Source organism: Neophocaena asiaeorientalis, unplaced genomic scaffold, assembly GCF_003031525.2.
Source record: "Neophocaena asiaeorientalis asiaeorientalis breed wild unplaced genomic scaffold, Neophocaena_asiaeorientalis_V1.1 scaffold1, whole genome shotgun sequence".
Classification (NCBI taxonomy): Eukaryota; Metazoa; Chordata; class Mammalia; order Artiodactyla; family Phocoenidae; genus Neophocaena; species Neophocaena asiaeorientalis.
The window spans coordinates 840,870-858,662 of record NW_020171981.1 but is presented as its reverse complement, the minus strand read 5'-3'; positions in this window follow the sequence as shown (position 1 = coordinate 858,662).

The following is a 17,793-nucleotide window of genomic DNA, read 5'->3' as shown; positions in this document are numbered from 1 at the left end:
CACCTGCCGCCGATTTGGCTCGGCGCACCCTTAGCCCGGCGTCGCTCTCACCCTCCCCACCGCGTGCGTTGCAGCAGGAGCAACTCAGGTTAGACCGCAGGAAGGATGCTCCCCGCCAGCGGGAGGGACAGCGGTCATTCATTCACCACAGGTATCCGTGGGTTCCTAGAGGAGCTCACAGGTGAGAACCGACTGGTGAGAGCCAAACAGGCGGAGCGCTAGGGAGGCTACACTCTGGCAGGTGCCCCGAGCGAGAGTGACGAACAAAATGCTTTGGGATCACAGAGGAGCAGGCGGTCAGCTGAAGGTCATCGGCCTGGAGAGCCAATTAGGTTTCACAAAAGGGTCAGTGAGATTTTACCAGGCAAAGGGCATTTCAGCGGTGGGAACGGCAGAGCCATTGGGAACCGTCGTGAAGTTCAAGGTCGAGTGCAGGTTCTCAAAGCTCAAGGTAGAACAGAGGTATGGAAGCTCTACAGTGAATGCTGGGGATTTTGACCTTCCGGCCTTGTGGGGAACCTCTGGAGGTGGACTGAACCTGGGCCCTCAGCAGTGAGAGCGCAGTCTTAACTGCTGGACCACCAGGGAATTCCCAGGAAATCAGTGTTTTAATCTAATGAGTTATTTGTAACAGGGATGACAAATGGGGTGGGTGGGAGGAGTCACCTCTTCCTAGAACTTTCAGATGCCCAGGAGACCCTCACCCCTGTGTGGGTTTCCCTGCAGGAGGAATGTGGGTGGTACCCCACCCTCCTAGACCTAGAAGCCTGCAGTGGAGCTCCAGTAACGACATCAAACTCTGAGGCCTTGGCAGCCCAGCACTTGACCTCGGTTTCCTCACCTGTGAAGTGGAAATTACAGCTGGATAAGGAGGAAGGGGCAGGAGAGGAATGGGTCTGAGGACCAAATAAGATGCTGGGTGTGGAGGCTGTTTGCACAGGGGGCGCAGGGCACTTGGTGACCCAGTCTCCCCTTCTGGTCAGTACGAAGTCACCCGGAAATGCCTTCCAGCCCCTGCACAACTGGGTACACTCTTCTCCCACTCAAGGCCTAAGGCACACGTTGAGATCAGGGCCTCTCCAGTGGTTGCTGGGAGCTCCCTGCAGCCCCCTTCACGCAGCGCTGCTCTGAGCCGCCCACCACCTGCCTCTGACATTCACTGTGAGTCCTGGCCCCCAGGGCCGCTGGGATGACGCACGAGTCATGGCACATGCACACGTACGTGTGGCCACTTGGCTTGTGGGTACGCTCAGATGAAGGGAGACACTGCAGCCCCCACCCCTGTCCCAAGATGGCACCACACAGCCTGATGGGTCTAGAATTCTGCACCCCAAAAACGGTCAGGCGTGTGTTGGGGGGTGTTCTCGGGTAGCATCTTGCAACAGAACAGCCACCCTGGCTAAGTGTCTCAGAGCAGTCCCTCCCCACCCCTGGCCAGAGGTCCACAGCCAGGACCCAGGGCTCATTGGATGGCTGCCTCAAGAGGGTGGGTTGTTACTCTGATCAAACAGGAATAAACCAGACGAAGTGACGGAGAAAAGGCCACCCCCAGGGTGTCCAACAGAGCCTAGGGCAGGGGTGCAGAGCAGGTGTCTCATGAAATAACATCACCCTGCCTGCCATCCAAGGGAGAGAATCCGGGGAAACTACGTCCTGCTGTTTCGCCATCACTGGGAAAGATACACACGAAAGAGCACAGGGACACACACCCTGAGGTCCGCAGGCATCCACACAGATAGTGACAGGGACAGACACCAAGGCACACACTCACACACATCTCCCTATGGTGAGACCGTCTATGCACATTGATGTGTGTACATACGGAGGTGGTACCCACGCAGAGACAGACAGATACCCCTGCTGGCCAAGGGGCGGGCACAGAGGCCACGCATGCGCATGCATGAACACACAGGCGAGAGCAACAGACACACTCGGATCATATATACCCAGAGGGACGGACACACGAGGACACGCAGACCCCTACAGACGCACACACGGACAATACAGAACGACAGGCGTGCAGTGGCACACATCACGCAGAGGTTCACGTGCAGATCCATCTGCAGAAGCACACACACCCCTTACAAAAGTAAATGCGCCTGACACACACACACGCTCATGTAGCCAAACCCAGAGTCCCCTCCCACCCCCGCCTCGAGTCATAGGGGCAGATGGTAGGGTCCTCCCCAAGGCAGGCATGCGCGCACACACACACGCACGCACACACACACAGACACACACACACGCACACACACACAGACACACACACACACGCACACACACACAGACACACACACACAGACACACACACGCACACACAGACACACACACACGCACACACACACACGCACGCACACACGCACACACACACACGCACACGCACACACACGCGCACACACACAGACACACACACACACGCACGCACACGCACACACACACGCACACACAGACACACACACACACACACACACACACACACACGCACACACACACACACGCACACACACAGACACACACACACACACGCACACACACACACACGCACACACACAGACACACACACACACACGCACACACACACACACGCACACACACAGACACACACACACGCACGCACACGCACACACACGCACACGCACGCACACACACACACGCACACACAGACGCACACACACGCACACACAGACACACACACACACACGCACACACACACGCACAGACACACACACACACACACACACCTCAAATAGTAAAGTTGCCATTTCCATCACAGATAAAACCAAAACTCTGAAGAAAGGGAGTCCAGGAGGGAGAGAGCGCCAAAGGCAGGGAATGAGAGGCTGAACCAAGACCCCAGCTTGCCCACTCCCCGCTAGGATTAGGGTTCCTCCCCACATTCTCCAGCGCCCCCAACCCACCCTGGGCTGGCCGGCACTGTGGAGGCGTTGATGTTCCAGACTCCCGCCCTCCCTGCACCTGAGGAAGACCCCCGGGCCCAGTCACAAGAGGAACTCTGCTCCCAGCCCCATGGCCTCCAGCCCTTGCCCTTGTGGAAGGAGATCCCCCAAATCCTTAAAGGGTAACGGCTGTTTCCCTCAAAAAGGACCAGGCAAGCCCTGTGTGGGGAGGTGAGCCCGGAGACCACGAACGAAGCACGGGGGGCATTGATGTGGACCCCAGCGCGGTGGCTGGACCTCAGCGGGCGCCTGGCTCTCTCCTTCTCTGCTGCATTAACAACTGCCTCTAACCCCCGACCCCTGCTCCTCCAGGCAGCCCCTCGGAGGCAGCTGAAGGTATGATTTGACACAAGGAACCTTTGTAGCGGGCTCCTCCGATGACGCACACCTGCCCCGGAGTGCAGCAGCCTTATTCCTGCAGGCTGGACCTCCAGATTCCCGACCCTTCCTGCCACCCCGGCCCCACCTTTGCTCCCGGCCGGAGTGGGGGCTCCCCCTCCCCATCCTTGAACTTGGGAAATGGTACCAAGAGTCAGCTGGCTACTGTAGCCTCTAAACAGACGACTCTGTGGGGGCCGACAACAGGAGGAAAAGAATAAGGCAGGGGAGAGGGGAGAGGCCCATCCTCGTTTCCTGCCACCCCGGCCCCACCTTTGCTCCCGGCCGGAGTGGGGGCTCCCCCTCCCCATCCTTGAACTTGGGAAATGGTACCAAGAGTCAGCTGGCTACTGTAGCCTCTAAACAGCCGACTGTGTGGGGGCCGACAACAGGAGGAAAAGAATAGGGCAGGGGAGAGGGGAGAGGCCCACCCTCGGCTGGAAGCCCCCGCCCCAACCCCCCGGCTCAGGCGCCCTCAGCACTCACCCAAGAGCATTCTCTGCCTTTGGAGGAACCGCTGAGCGCAGAGTGAGAAGCGAATGAAACCCAGCCGGAGAGTGACAGAGGGAAGGGGTGGGGGAGTGGAGGGACAGGAGGGGAGGGTGCGAGGGAGGGGCTCCTGCTTCTGCTGGGAAGCCACGGTTACCGGGCCCTGTCTCCCCACTCCAGGAAGGCGCTGCCTGTTCCCTGGTTTCCCCATCCCAACCACTGGTGGAAAGAACAGGGCGCTTCTTCCCCGAAGGTATGGGGACAGGGGGAGGGTGTCCGGGGACCTAGTGCCTCTTATACTGAAGCGAAGAGTTGACCCTGCCCACAGAGGCCTCCAGGACAGGAGGTGCTTCCAGCCCCTTCTCTGCCTGCCAGAAAATTCTTCTTCTGAACTTTGAAGCCCTGCCTCAGGGCTTGCTGCCACAGGGGCCCCGTTCTCCTATCTAGCCTTACTTATCCTCTGCCCCCATCCCCTTTTATTTACCTCCTTTTGCTGCAGGGGAAACCGAGGCTCAGAGAGGGGGAAGCGAGCGCACGTGGCTTGCAGTTCAGTACCTGGACTGCCGGACCTGCTACCTGGGCAATGCCAGGAAGCAGGGAAGGGGTGTTCATCTGATCACCTAGAACTTCTGACGCGCCTCATCTGCCCGTACCCTTCCCTCCCACCCATCTTTTCTCTTCTGATTTGGCTTCTTCCTCCCCCTCCTCTTCCTGAAACCTGCGGGCTCCTAACTCACCTGAGCACCTGGTGCCGGGAGGGGGGTGGAATGCGGGAGAGGAGACAGCCAAGCCACAGCTGGATCCAGTCTCGCATTCCAAGCCCGGGTCCCAGCGCTAGCCCCCCACCCCCTCAGCATCCTGTCTCCACCAGACAATAACCCGTAATCTCTGGAGCAGCCGGTTCTCAAGCTGCAAAGAAGGTCTGGGGAGGGGGTGGCGGCAGCAGCCCCTGAAAACAGGTTTGTTAGGAAGAGGCTCTCTGGGGGGAAGGACTTGCTGGTGTGGGGAGAGGAAGGAAACTCAAGCCCAGAGCTAATTAACCCACCCAGAGACACAGACGGAACCTTTGTCTGCTGCGGGGGCAGGGATCTGAGCTAAGCCCCCTAATTTCCACCCAGACAGCCTTGCCTTTCCTGGTGGCCCCTGGGGGGAGGTGCTGATGGTCAGGTTCACATCTGTGAGGGGGTGCTGTCCAGGGAGAGTGAGGGCACCGCCGCAGGAGGCACTGGTTAGACCCCAAGAACTTCTTAGTGGCCTTGTGGGAGCCAAGGTGAAACAGGCATCCAGAGGCCTCAGGACGGGTTGGGAGGGATGCTGAGGAGGAACTGGAAACCCAGGGAGATACTGAAGCCACGGGGGGACAGGCTGGAGGGCTTCCGGGGCCTCCTGATGGGACTGAAATTAATCCATCTGCGGGGAGTGGAGGGAGAGGAGCTCATCAAGCCAGTGACTCAGGGGTGACCCAAGCTCAAGGCCTTTGATCTCTGGGGCTCAGAATGCAGCCGGAGGCTTCTGCAGTCAAAGACTAGGAGAGGAGATGGAGGGGCTGCTTAGAACGGGATCTAGGAGAGGTCTGAGGGCACAGGGCCGGGGACAGCCTCCATCTGCCACTCTGATGCCTTCCCGTCCCCAAAGGCACCGGGGTGTCTGGTACAGCTGCAGCCGACTTTGCCCTGAAATCCAATATAGTCTGACTCCGTCTCCGCTTTCTTGTCCCCGTTAGTGTCTACCCTGTGCTCCCCATCCAAGTCCCCTCTGGCCATTTCGGTAAGCCAGAGCTTAAGTCATTTTTGAAATCTCCTTCTCTCCCCGCTGGTGTCATGTTGCAATGGTGGGGAACAGGGGATGCGCCCTAAATTGGGCAGCTGGGTCAGTCCTGCCAAGAGATAGGGGGAGGAACCAGTTGGATTTAGAAGGCTCCCCTCCCTGTCCCGAGCCAGCCTAAGCAGAGCGGGAGATGGCTGGCATCTCCCCATTGTTCAGTTGAGGACACCAAGGCGTGGGTTCTGAGCACTTGAACTGCCTGTCACGGGAGCTGGTCTGCCTGCGCTGGGCCATCCTTCCTCCCCATTCCTGAAACATTAAGGCTCTGTCTCTCTTAATGTGTGCTGCTCTCCTCAGCAGCAAGGTGGGGAAGGCACGTGAGAGGCAGGATTTAGAGTCAGAGATGCTGGGATCTGAACCTCGCTGTGGCCTTAGGCCTGTCGCTTACACTCTCTGAGTTCTAGTATCTCAGTGTCTAAAGTGAGGGCTGAATGCCAGTCAGCTATGCCCGGGGATGGCTGGGTGAGGAGGGAATGCTGTGCTCCTTGCGGAAGTGCTTTGCCAACCGTTCATCTCCTAAGCACGTGCTCATTGGCCCTGGGGGTAGGTCACAGCTCTTTCCCCAAGGTCCAGGTCCAGGTGTCCGTCCCCCAAGCCCGGTGCTGGCCCAACATCTACACTAGAGGTTGGAGGTAGGAGGGTTGAGGCAGCAAACCTTTCTCTCTGCAGATGTTCAAGAACTACCTAAAATTGTTTAAGGGTACGCACGTGCACGCGTGTGTGTGTGCGTGTGTGTGTGTGTGTGTGTGATGGTCAATAGGGTCATTGAGTTCAGCCACATTGAGGCGGAGGTTCCTGGTGCCCACACCTCCCATGGGGGGCAGGTAGGGTGAAAGATGGCTCATTCCTGTAGGATGAAAGGGTCTGCTGTGTGGGAGACAGATCGGGAGGAGGGCAGGTGGGGGAATGACCTGGAGGAGGGGCTGGGGAAGGGTGCGGTTCCTGCTGTTTCCCCATCCTGTGCTGTTTCCCCTTCCTAGGTGTTCCAGGCTGACTCATGGTGGGCAGCTGGGTGAGGCTGAGTAAGGAAGCCTCTGACACAGGCATTGGTGAGGAAGCTCAGAGAGGGGACAGCCGCCCCCCATATCTATCTCCCTCCCACAGACGGCCTCAGGGACAGGATCCTCCAGACAGGATCCCGCCTCACTGCCCGTGACGGCCTGTCACTGTGCAAGGCGCCAGCCCCCCAGACCCCTAATCAGAGTGACAGCTCCAGGAGGCCTCCCAGAAAGGGAGCCTCGAAGGGGCATGACTGGGCCGTCACCCCCACCACTTCAGTGCCCTCCCAGGGAACGGGCGGCCCTCCTGGCTGCCACAGGACTGAGATCTCAGGTGTCCAGGAACAAAGCCCTGGGTTAAGGGCTTCTCACACTTTGGCTCAAGCCTCCTGAAAGTAGACGTGACTCTCTCCATTTCCGGAGGGTGCCCCAGTCAGCCGTGCCCTCAGGGCTCTCTGCTCTGGTCCAGCCTCCTCGAGAGGACTTCCGCACGACTGAGGTCCCCACCCCCTCACCCCTGGGGAAAGTTGCTAGCATTGCGCTGCCTCTCCCACCCCCAACTCCCAGAGGGACAGGAGAGTCCATGGAGGGGGGTGGCTTGCTGGGGGGTCATGACCTGAAGTAGAGTCAAAGATAACCAGGCCAAGGGACTTCCCTGGCAGTCCAGTGGTTAAGACTCCGTGCTTCCAATGCAGGGGGCGTGGGTTTGATCCCTGGTCAGGGAACTATGATCCCACGTGCCTCTTGGTGTGGCCAAAAAAAAAAAAAAGATAACCAGGCCAATGGAACACAGGTTCTCCGCTGGAGCCCCAGGATTCCAGGGCTCCCAGAAATCTGAGGATGCAACATCCTCGCTCTAGTCACAGCCATCACCCCCCGGCCCACCATGCTCCCACAGTGCCGCTCACTCCTCTTAACATGGCGGTGGGGGATGGTCTGGCCCCGTGGCTGTCTTTCCCTCCAGACCGTGAATGCCCAGCACTGCTCAGTACAGAATCCCGGCATCCTGCATGGGGCCAGCGCAGGGCTGGAAGGCTGGTGATGCAGGACAGGTGACTGGAGGGCCAATGACTTACGAGGTGTTGTTTAACAATCTCGGGGGGGGAGTACCAGGCATCGTGTCTCCTGGTGACCCCCCCAAACCTACTCTGTACTCGGGGGATAAGGACTGTGAGAAAAGGGAAGCCAAGTGAAGGGGAACCCCATCCCTCTGGACAGCCTGTCTGTGGCCACCAGTGTCTGCGGTCCTTTTTCTCACACCCCGCCTGCTCTCTCCACACTGGGATGGTGGGTGGGGGAGAGAAGGAAGGACCACTGCCCGGAAGGAAGGCCTGAAAAGCCAGAGTTAGAGGGGAGCAGGGGTGGGACCAAGTCCTCTGGTCACAGGAATGGCCTTCCCCACCCACCCTTGCCTCCCTCTCAGTGCCCCCTTTCTGATAACGGAACTGTCCATCACAGCATCCCCTAAGCCAGAGTCATCCTTGGCACCTCCCTTCCCCTTGGCCCCACATCCTGTCAGTCACCAAGTCCTGCAGAAAAGACCCCGGAATCTGGTTCCACCATCCTACCCCCTTCCTTCTCATGTGCCCGCGAGACGCACCCTTCCCCTCACCAGAGACCTCTAAAAACACTAACTACTCCGCTCAAAACACTTCAGTGATGCCTGTCACCTTTAGGACAAAGGCCAGATGCCCAGCCTGGCTTTGAGGACTTTACAGGCAGCCCCTGCTCACCTCCTGCCGCGCCAGCCACTTGCCTAGCCCAGCACCACCTGCTGTTCCTGCAAAGCCATGGCCTCAGGCCTGGGTGCATTTGCTCTAGCTCAGGGGTCCCCAATCCCCCGGTCCGTGGCCTGTTAGGAACCGGGCTGCACAGCAGGAGGTGAAAGGCGGGTGAGCGAGTGAAGTTTCATCTGTATTTACAGCCACTCCCCATCGCTCGCATTACCCCCTGAGCTCCGCCTCCTGTCAGATCCGCGGCAGCGCATTAGATTCTCACAGGAGCGCGAAGCCTACTGTGAAGTGCACGCGCGAGGGATCTAGGCTGTGGGCTCCTTATGAGAATCTAATGCCTGATGATCTGGGGGGAAGCTGAGGCGGTGATGCTAGCGCTGGGGAGCGGCTGCAAATACAGATCATCATTAGCAGAGAGGTCTGACTGCACAGAGACCACAATAAATCAACTGCCTGCAGACTCATATCAAAACCCTATCCGTGGGGGGCTTCCCTGGTGGCGCAGTGGTTGAGAATCTGCCTGCCAATGCAAGGGACACAGGTTTGAGCCCTGGCCTGGGAAGATCCCACATGCCGCGGAGCAACTAAGCCCGTGTGCCACAACTACTGAGCCTGAGCTCTAGAGCCCGCGAGCCACAACTACTTAACCCGCGTGCCACAGCTACTGAAGCCTGCACGCCTAGAGCCTGTGCTCCGCAACAAGAGAAGCCACGACAACGAGAAGCCCACGCGCCGCAACGAAGAGTAGCCCCCGCTCGCCGCAACTAGAGAAAGCCCGCGCACAGCAACAAAGACCCAACACAGCCAAAATAAATAAATTTTAAAAACACACACACAAAAAACCCTATCAGTGAGTGGCAAGTGAAAACAAGCTCAGGGATCCCACTGATTCTGTATTATGGTGAGTTGTATTATCATCTCACTATATAGCGCCATGTAATAATGATAGAAATAACGCACTTCAATCATTCCAAAACCAGCCCCCAGCACCCCCAGTCCGTGGAAAAATTGTCTTCCACGAAACCGGTCCCTGGTGCCAAAAAGGTTGGGGACCACTGCTCTAGCTGTCTCCCTGCCTGGGAGACAAGATCCACCTTCAGTGTCACTTCTCTGAAGCGTTCCCTGACTTCTGTCAATTCACCTCTCCCTCCCACTCTTCAAAGGAGCCCAGCCCCACATCTATGAAGCCTGCTGTTATCTTGGACAAACTTGTCTGCATGTAGTTACCTAGACAGTTCTTTCCTAACAGGCAGCTCTGTTGCCTTTTAAAAAGACAGATTCCCAGACAAATGCTGTATGTTCTCACTTACATGCAGAACCTAAATAAAGCTGAACTCATAGACGTAGAAGAGAGTAGAATGGTGGTTGCCAGGGGCTGGTGGTGGGGGAAATGGGGACATGTCGGTCAAAGGGTACAAAGTCCCAGCTGTAAGATAAATAAGATCCAGGGATCTAATGCACAGCATGGTGGCTACAACTAGCAGTACTGCCTTATACGCTTGAAAGTTGTTAAGAAAGTAAATCTTAACTGTTATCTGTACACATACACTCAGAATTATGTGAGGGGATGGAGGTGTTAACTAGCCTTACTGTGGTAATCATTTCGCAATATATACATGTATCAAATCATCACACTGTACCCCTTACATTTACATTTGTTATATGTCAGTAATATCTCAATAAAGAAAAAATACAACGAAAGAAAAAATACCACAAGGTCCTACTGTATATCACAGGGAAATATACTCAATATTCAATATTCTGTAACAACCTAAAAGGGAAAAGAATCTGAAAAAGAACATATATATATATATATATATATATATATATATATGTATATATATACCTGAATCACTGTGCTGTACCCCTGAAACTAACACATCGTAAATCAACTCTACTTCGATAGAAAAACAATAAAAATAAAAATATGAATACCCCCAATCAGCAGCTTGCACATAGTAAGCTGTCTGTAGGTATTTGGTGAATTAATGAATGACTTTTGAACACACTCACACACACACACTCCAGAAACATCCATACAGTTGAATATGGTCTTATTCAGAGTCACATCCTGGGGTCCAGCCCCGAGGGCTCAGGTGGGGAAGATGGTACCAGCCATTAGAGCACTGCTTTGCTTACGCAGTGACCTCTGCCTGCGAGGTCCCTTCTCCTCTGACCCCTGTTCCGAAGCTCACTGCAGCCCCCCTCCTTCGGGAGGCCTTTCGTGGTACCCCCAGGTAGAATCGCCCTTTCTCCTTTGTACCCCTGGGGTCATGTCCCATGTAGCACCCACAACATTCATCTCATTTCGTGTCTGTCTCAGCCTAAAAGACAGTTTCAGTCTTGGGGGCCGCGGCAGGAGGAGTAAGACTGGAGCGTCTCCAGGCCCCAGCACAGTGTGGGGAGCACAGAGGGCATCCCATAAACACTCACCCAAACAACAGGCAGCCCTCAGGAGGTCAGAGTGTAGCCCTCTGGCAAAGCTACCAACCTGGGCTGCAGGGTATGTGTGCAGGGCGTGCTTCTGGTGGCCGCCCCCAGGAACCAGGGAGAAGTTCCGGCCCTTCCTGCCTCTCACGCTGGGCCTGGTTCATAACCTGTTTCCCCTGCCGGCCAGCGGCCCGCTGCTCCTGGTTTCTCCCATGACTCCCATGTGCCTGTCAGCTGGAATCATACTCACGAATCCATTCACCCACTTCGCCCAGAAATCTGCCTTGCAGCCAGCGGCCCTCTTGCAGCCCAACCTCTGCAGAGTCACGCCAGCCAGGGAGAGGCCGAAATCCTGGCCAGGAGTCCAGTGGCCAAAGAGAGAGGGGCTTCTCCCCGCTCTTCCCCTGACCACCTCTCAGCCCTTAGCCGGAGTGTCGTGTACTTCGCTGACCCTGGCCTTCAGAGACCAGAGCAGGAGCCCGGGACGCCCCGTAGGTGAGGCCCTTATCTGGAAAACTATCTGCCAGGGGGCTCCTGGCTGGAGAAATGCTGCTTAGGGGGCCTGGTCCTGAAAGACCCCACAGGGAGAGCCCCAGATCCAGAGGAGGCCTCAGACCTCAGGCCCTGAGAGACCCCATAGAGGGCTGTCCAGATGCAAAAAAACTTGACGGCATCTGGGGAACTTCAGACTCTAAGACCCCATTGAGGGTACCCCAGACCAAAGGACCCCACAGAGAGACGCCACAGACCCAGAGCCCCTCACAGGGGCCCAGAACCAAATCTGTGGGAGCAGCGCCCCTCCACACTGACCTGGCCCCAGGGGCGTCTTTCCCAAGCTGAGCTGCCGCAGGCGCCTCTGGTGGGCCCGCCCCCCACAGTGCACCTGGGCCTGGGCTGCCGAGTTCAGCTGGATGTTGCAGACGTCGCAGAGGGTGTACGACGGCCGTTTTCTTTCCCGCTTGGGTTTAGGTGGTTCTGGAGGCCGAGGGGGGCACTCAGCAGCTGCAGATCCTCCGGGGGGCTCCTTCTCACCCGGGGGAGATGGGCTCAGTGGCCGCTTCATACCTGGGCAGATCGGGAGACAAGTAAACAAAGGCGAGTGCAATGAATACACAGAAGGAGCAAGAGGGCTTCGGGACCCAGAGATGCCTGTGCCCCATATCCCAGCTGAAATTCCCTGGCCTTCTGAAAGCCACAACCCAAGGATGGCAAAAGGGAGCAGAAGGGGGGCTGTTTTAAACAAAGCAGCAGTAAAATGCAGGGGTATCTGCAAGAGTGTCAGAAATGGCCACACACTGGGTGGCCGACACCTGAGGGCTCAGAGCAAAGCGCTCAGAGGGAGAGCGGGGCTCTCAGAAAGCAGGCGACGTGGAGGGAGAGCCAGCAGAGAGGCTACTGGAGACACTAGCCTGGCCCAAGGCAGGCCAGGCGCTGACAGTGCTGGGACAGGCAGGCCTGTGGTGCCTGCTGGAGATGCAGGAGCTGCCCGCCAGAGGATGACTGCAGAAACCCAACCACCTCGTGCCCAGTGCCGGTGACATTCACAAACGGTGACAGTGTGTGAAGCCATCCCCACCCCTGCCCCACATGGCTCCCGATGCCTAGTTGGTGTTTACACACACACACACACACACACACACACACACACACACAGCGCACACGTGCATCACCCCTCCAGGCCCCTCCCCTTCTCCTTTCTGACTCACTTCTTGGAACCTTTCCCACCCACCGGACTTTTCTGCCTCTAACTGGCTCTATTCTGCCCCATCACCTTCCTCAGACTGAAATGGGTTGATTTTCACTTTCCTCCTGAATCTGTGTGCATGCTTCCTGCCTCTGCTTCAGATTGGGTATTTCCCGAGGGCAGGCCTGGTGTCCCCCTCACCAGGACAGAGAATGCCTGAGGTCAGGGGCTGTGTCTCTCGCTCAGAGTGGGGGAGCCCCGAGGCTAGGGCCTGAGTGAGAAGTGACAGAGCCCATTTCTCTTGTATGGGCTGAATTACATCTGGTGACCCCCACCCTGCCCCCCTCCCCACAAATTCATATGTTGAAGTCCTAACTCCTAGTATCTCACAATGTGATTGTATTTAGAGAGGGTCTTTAAAGAGGTAATTAAGTTAAGATGAGGTCATTAGGGTGGTCCCTAATCCAATATGGCTGTTGTCCTTATAAGAAGAGGAAATTTGGGGAATTCCCTGGCAGTCCAGTGGTTAGGGCTCCATGCTCTCACTGCCAAGGGCCCGGGTTAGATCCCACAAGCCGTGTGGCATGGCCCAAAAAAAAAAAGAAAGAAAAGGAAATTTGGACACAGACATTTACAGAGAGAAGACCACGGGAAGACACAGGGAGAAGATGGCCATCTGCAAGCAAAAGAACAAGGCCTTAGAAGAAACCAACCTGCCTACACCTTGAGTCCAAACTTCTATCAAACTTCTATCCTCCAGAATTGGGAGAAAACAAAGTTTTGGTATTTAAGCCACTCAGTCTGTGGTTGTTACGGCAGCCTAAGTGAACCAATACATCCTCCTAAAAGACATTTCCTGTGTCTTTAGACTTGTGTTCATTTTGCAAATTAGACCCAGTGAAGTCAAGTGATGCCACAACGTTCCCATAAGGCCACACGTCTAGTAGTGGAGCCCACATCTGAACAAAGAAAATTAATTTCTCAAGTTCACAGCCAAGAACCTTGCCTGCAGTCCCTGGACCCCACCCCCTGCTCTTAGTAAGCTGCTTGTCACTTTTGCAGGCAATGTTCCCACAAAATGGGCTGTCATGACGTGTGTGGGGACTGTGAGTGAATGGAACAGAGGGGCACAGTAATGAAGAGCACGAGCTCTGGGACTTCCCTGGTGGCACAGTGGTTAAGAATCCGCCTACCAATGCGAGGGACACGGGTTTGAGCCCTGGTCCGGGAATATCCCACATGCTGCGGGGCAACTAAGCCCATACGCCACAACTACTGAGCCCGCGAGCCACAACTACTGAGCCCACGCACCACAGCTACTGAAGCCCACGCGCCTAGAGCCCGTGCTCTGCAACGAGAAGCCACTGCAACGAGAAGTCCGCGCACCGCAACAAAGAGTAGCTCCCGCTCACCACAACTAGAGGAAGCCTGCACACAGCAACGAAGACCCAATGCAGCCAAAAATTTAAAAACGTAAAAAGATTAAATTAAAAGAGCACGAGCTCTATATTGACCCCCACCTGGTTTCACATCTCAGCTCTGTCACTTACTGGTTGTGTGACCTGAGCCTCAGTTCTCTCATCTGTATATCTGTAAAATGGGGGTGATGAGGAACAGTTCCCAAGTCATAAGGGCACTGCGAGGATTAGACAAGCTGATCTATATAAAACGCCTCTCAGGGCCCTATAAACGTCAGCACATGGGAGTCATGGGAGAGACCAGGAACAGCAGGCTGCTGGCCGGCAGGGGAAACAGGTTATGAACCAGGCCCAGCGTGAGACACAGGAAGGGCCGGAACTTCTGCCTGGTTCCTGGGGGCGGCCACCAGAAGCATGCCCTGCAGACGCCCACCTGGGCAATGGGACCTGTCCCAAATAAGGAAAGGCATATGCCCTGTCCCACTCCCACCCTACAGAAGGAAGGTATATGTGCCTCGACCAATCAGTAAAGGAAATTTTCACCTCGGACCATTCTTTTGTTTTCTGGCTATAAAACCTGATCAATAGCGCATGTTCGGGCTCGACTCTCCCAAACTACTAGGAAGTCGGCCCCACTGTTCTGGCAGCAACCCTTCCCTCTAATGAATTCTACCTTCTTTACATTCTGCTTTGTGTCTGGAAATTCTTTTCCAACCCGCGTTCGGACCTCGACAGCATGGAACAGACTTCCTTACAGCCCTCAGAAGGAACTAACCCTGATGACACTGATTTTAGACTTCCAGCCTCCAGAACTGCGAGACCAGACATTTCTATTGTTTAGGCCACCTGGTTTGTAGTGCTTTGTTATGGCAGCCCTAGAAAACGAATACACCATGGTTCTGACCCTTGTGCAGTCCTAGGTGCCTGGTGACTTGAGGGACCCTGGCACTGTGCCTGGTGGTTTGGCTGGGCTGCAGTATGAGAGATAGCCTCCAGGTGGCGCAGAGAGCATCTAGCGGGAAGATAAGAGGTGGAACTAGGTACCCCACCCAGCAGGGTGGTGGACCCCACGCCTCCACACTCTTGAGGCAACTAGGTTGCCCCTCTGAGCCATGCCAAACTCCTGGGCACCATGTCTGGGATCCAGGGGACAGCTCTGCCCACGGAGGGTACACTGCAAAGTCACTCCATCACCTTGTGAGGTTCTACCTCCTCTCACCTCTAGATGGAGGTCATCACAGCTATTCTCCTGCCTTTATAAGTCTTCCCCCACTCTCCCAGCAGGAAAGAGGAGCAGGAAGAAAGTACCAGGTATGGGTATTGGGAGGTGGGTCCAACCAGCCACGGGGAAGAGGCTTCAGGGGAATGAGATTTTCCTGGCCATGCCCAGGAGAGCTGCCTGCTCTACCAGCAAGGGGACAGGGGTATTTTGAAATCTCAGTGCAACTTATGACAGGCGGGCCCAGGACATAGCCCAAGAGAGCAGACAAAAAATATCTGCCATGGGGCTGATTAAACCCCTGTGATAAACAGCCTCTGAGCTCACAGAGCCCTCCTGGATTCCGGGGCTAATTGTGCCCCCCCCGCCCCAGCCAGGCTGCTGGGGCTGCTGCAGCCTGCCCTGCCTAACCCGGGTTTCACAGCTGTCCTCTCAGGAGCTCCACCACTGCAGCTCAGCTAAGCCTCCCAGCAAGAAAATGTGGGGGGCTGGGCAATTTTTAGGGCACACACAGGTCAGTCTAGCCCCTGCTGTGGGCATCAAGAGGCCAGTACACCCCTTGCTGGCCCCTATTCAGAACCAGCATGACTCACCCTCGCTGGACCCACATTTGGATAGGACACACTGTCTTTAACAAAAGAGGAAATCGAGTCCCAGAGCAGGGGAAGGGACTTGCTTCAAAGTACATGGACAGGCAGTACAAGAACTGCTTCTGGAAGCTTCCCTTCTTCCCTCTCTACCACTCAGCTGCCCAGACCACCCCTTCTTTATCATTACACCTCTGTTTACTGAGAGCTTACTGTGTGCCAGGTGCTTTACACACAGGATCTCTTTTAAACTTCACACCACCATGAGGTGGGCACCATTATTGACCTATTATCCCACTTCATAGATTAGAGAACAAGCATGGAGAGGTTTCATGGCCCTGTCCCACCTCTCCTTAAAGCCTGCCAAGTCCTGATCTGAACTGCTGGGTGGGAAGGGGGGTTATGGATACAGAGAAGGGCTTCTGGGGAGGCTCAGGGATGCCCAGCCCCTACCTGGCAGGCAGGGAGTTGCTACACCCTGGGCAGGGAGAGTGGGGGCCAGAGCCAGAGAGGCTGGGAGTAAGGGGTGTGAAGGCAGGGGGAGAATCGAACTTAACTTGGGAAAAGACCAGGTGAAAGCAGAGGAAAAGAGCATGCGTGTACCCAGGTGTCTGTCGGTCTGATTTACACAGGAAGCGGGTAAAGCTCCCTCTGTTCTCACCTTCCCTGAGAGGTGGGCTGAGGCTGTAGCAGGCAGGGAGCCACCACTTGAAGGCAGGCTCAAAGCAGCGCTGGAGAGTTGATGGAGGCCAGGGCTGCTGTCTGCCTGTCTGTCTGTGTGTCCATCCATATGGAGCTAGAGGGGGTCAGAAAGGAGCACTCAGGCAGGCCCCAGGGCCCATTTCCATCCCTTCTTCCTGGGCGACAGTGGGCTTCAGGGCCCCAGGTTTCTTTTTTCCTTTTTCTTGTTTTGGCTGCATTGGGTCTTTGCTGCTGCGCTCAGGCTTTCTCTAGTTGTGGCGAGCGGGGGGCTACTCTTCGTTGTGGTATGCGGGCTTCTCACCGCGGTGGCCTCTCTTCTTGCCCAGCATGGGCTCTAGGCACGCGGGCTTCAGTAGTTGTGGCTCGCAGGCCCCAGAGCACAGGCTCAGTAGTTGTGGCGCCCGGACTCCGTTGCTCCGCGGCATGTGGGATCCTCCCGGACCAGGGCTCCAACCCGTGTCCCCCTGCACTGGCAGGCGGATTCTCAACCACTGCGCCACCAGAGAAGCCTCTCTTTTTTTCTTTTTAATTTATTTGGTTGCGCCGGGTCTTCATTGCAGCACGCGGGCTTCTTAGTTGTGGCATTTGAACTCTTAGTTGTGGCATGCACGTGGGATCTAGTTCCCTGACCAGGGATTGAACCTGGGCCCCTTGCACCAGGAGCGCGGAGTCTTAACCACTGCACCACCACGGAAGTCCCAGGGCCCCGGGTTTCAGTGGAGTCCTCGGGCACTGCGTGGGATTCTCTGACTGTACTATCCAAAGAGGGGTGGATAGAAAGAACCCTGGAGGCCGTAAGTGCAGAGCGGGGAGTTGTTTCAGCCGCAGCCTGGGGAAGGGTGTCCTCGGGAAAGCGCTGCTTTTGCCAAAGGGTTAAGGGGACAGGAAGGTTCTAGGCCTGTCTCCAGCCTTTGGCAGGGCGTGAAGGGCTCCCTCACCAAACCCTTAATGAGCCCAACTACACTCCGGTGTTTTTCCCCAGGTCTCTCAATATCTACCCTCCCGCCTCCCTGAGCCAGGTCCCAGGCCCTGCCTCTGAGGAGGGAGCCTGGCTGGCCGGCCAACCTTGGGCCAGTCCCTGCCCCTCTGGGCTTCAGTTCCCCTTCTTTAAAGAGAGAGGGTGGGGCTGGGCTGATCTCTTAGATCCTTAGCAGGTGGGCAGTGGTAACACAGAGCAGCTGCCTCTCAGGCTGGGGTGGGAGGGGGGAAGCCAAGTTGTATTGGTCTGTTTCAGCTGCCAGAGAAAGGCCAGGTGGGGATAGAGAAAGAACTGCCCCATGGCGAGTGTCCATTGCCTCCTGGGCACTGTATAGACAGCACCTCCATTAACCCTCATAACAACCCTGTGAGGCTTTGCAAATGAGGAAGCTGAGG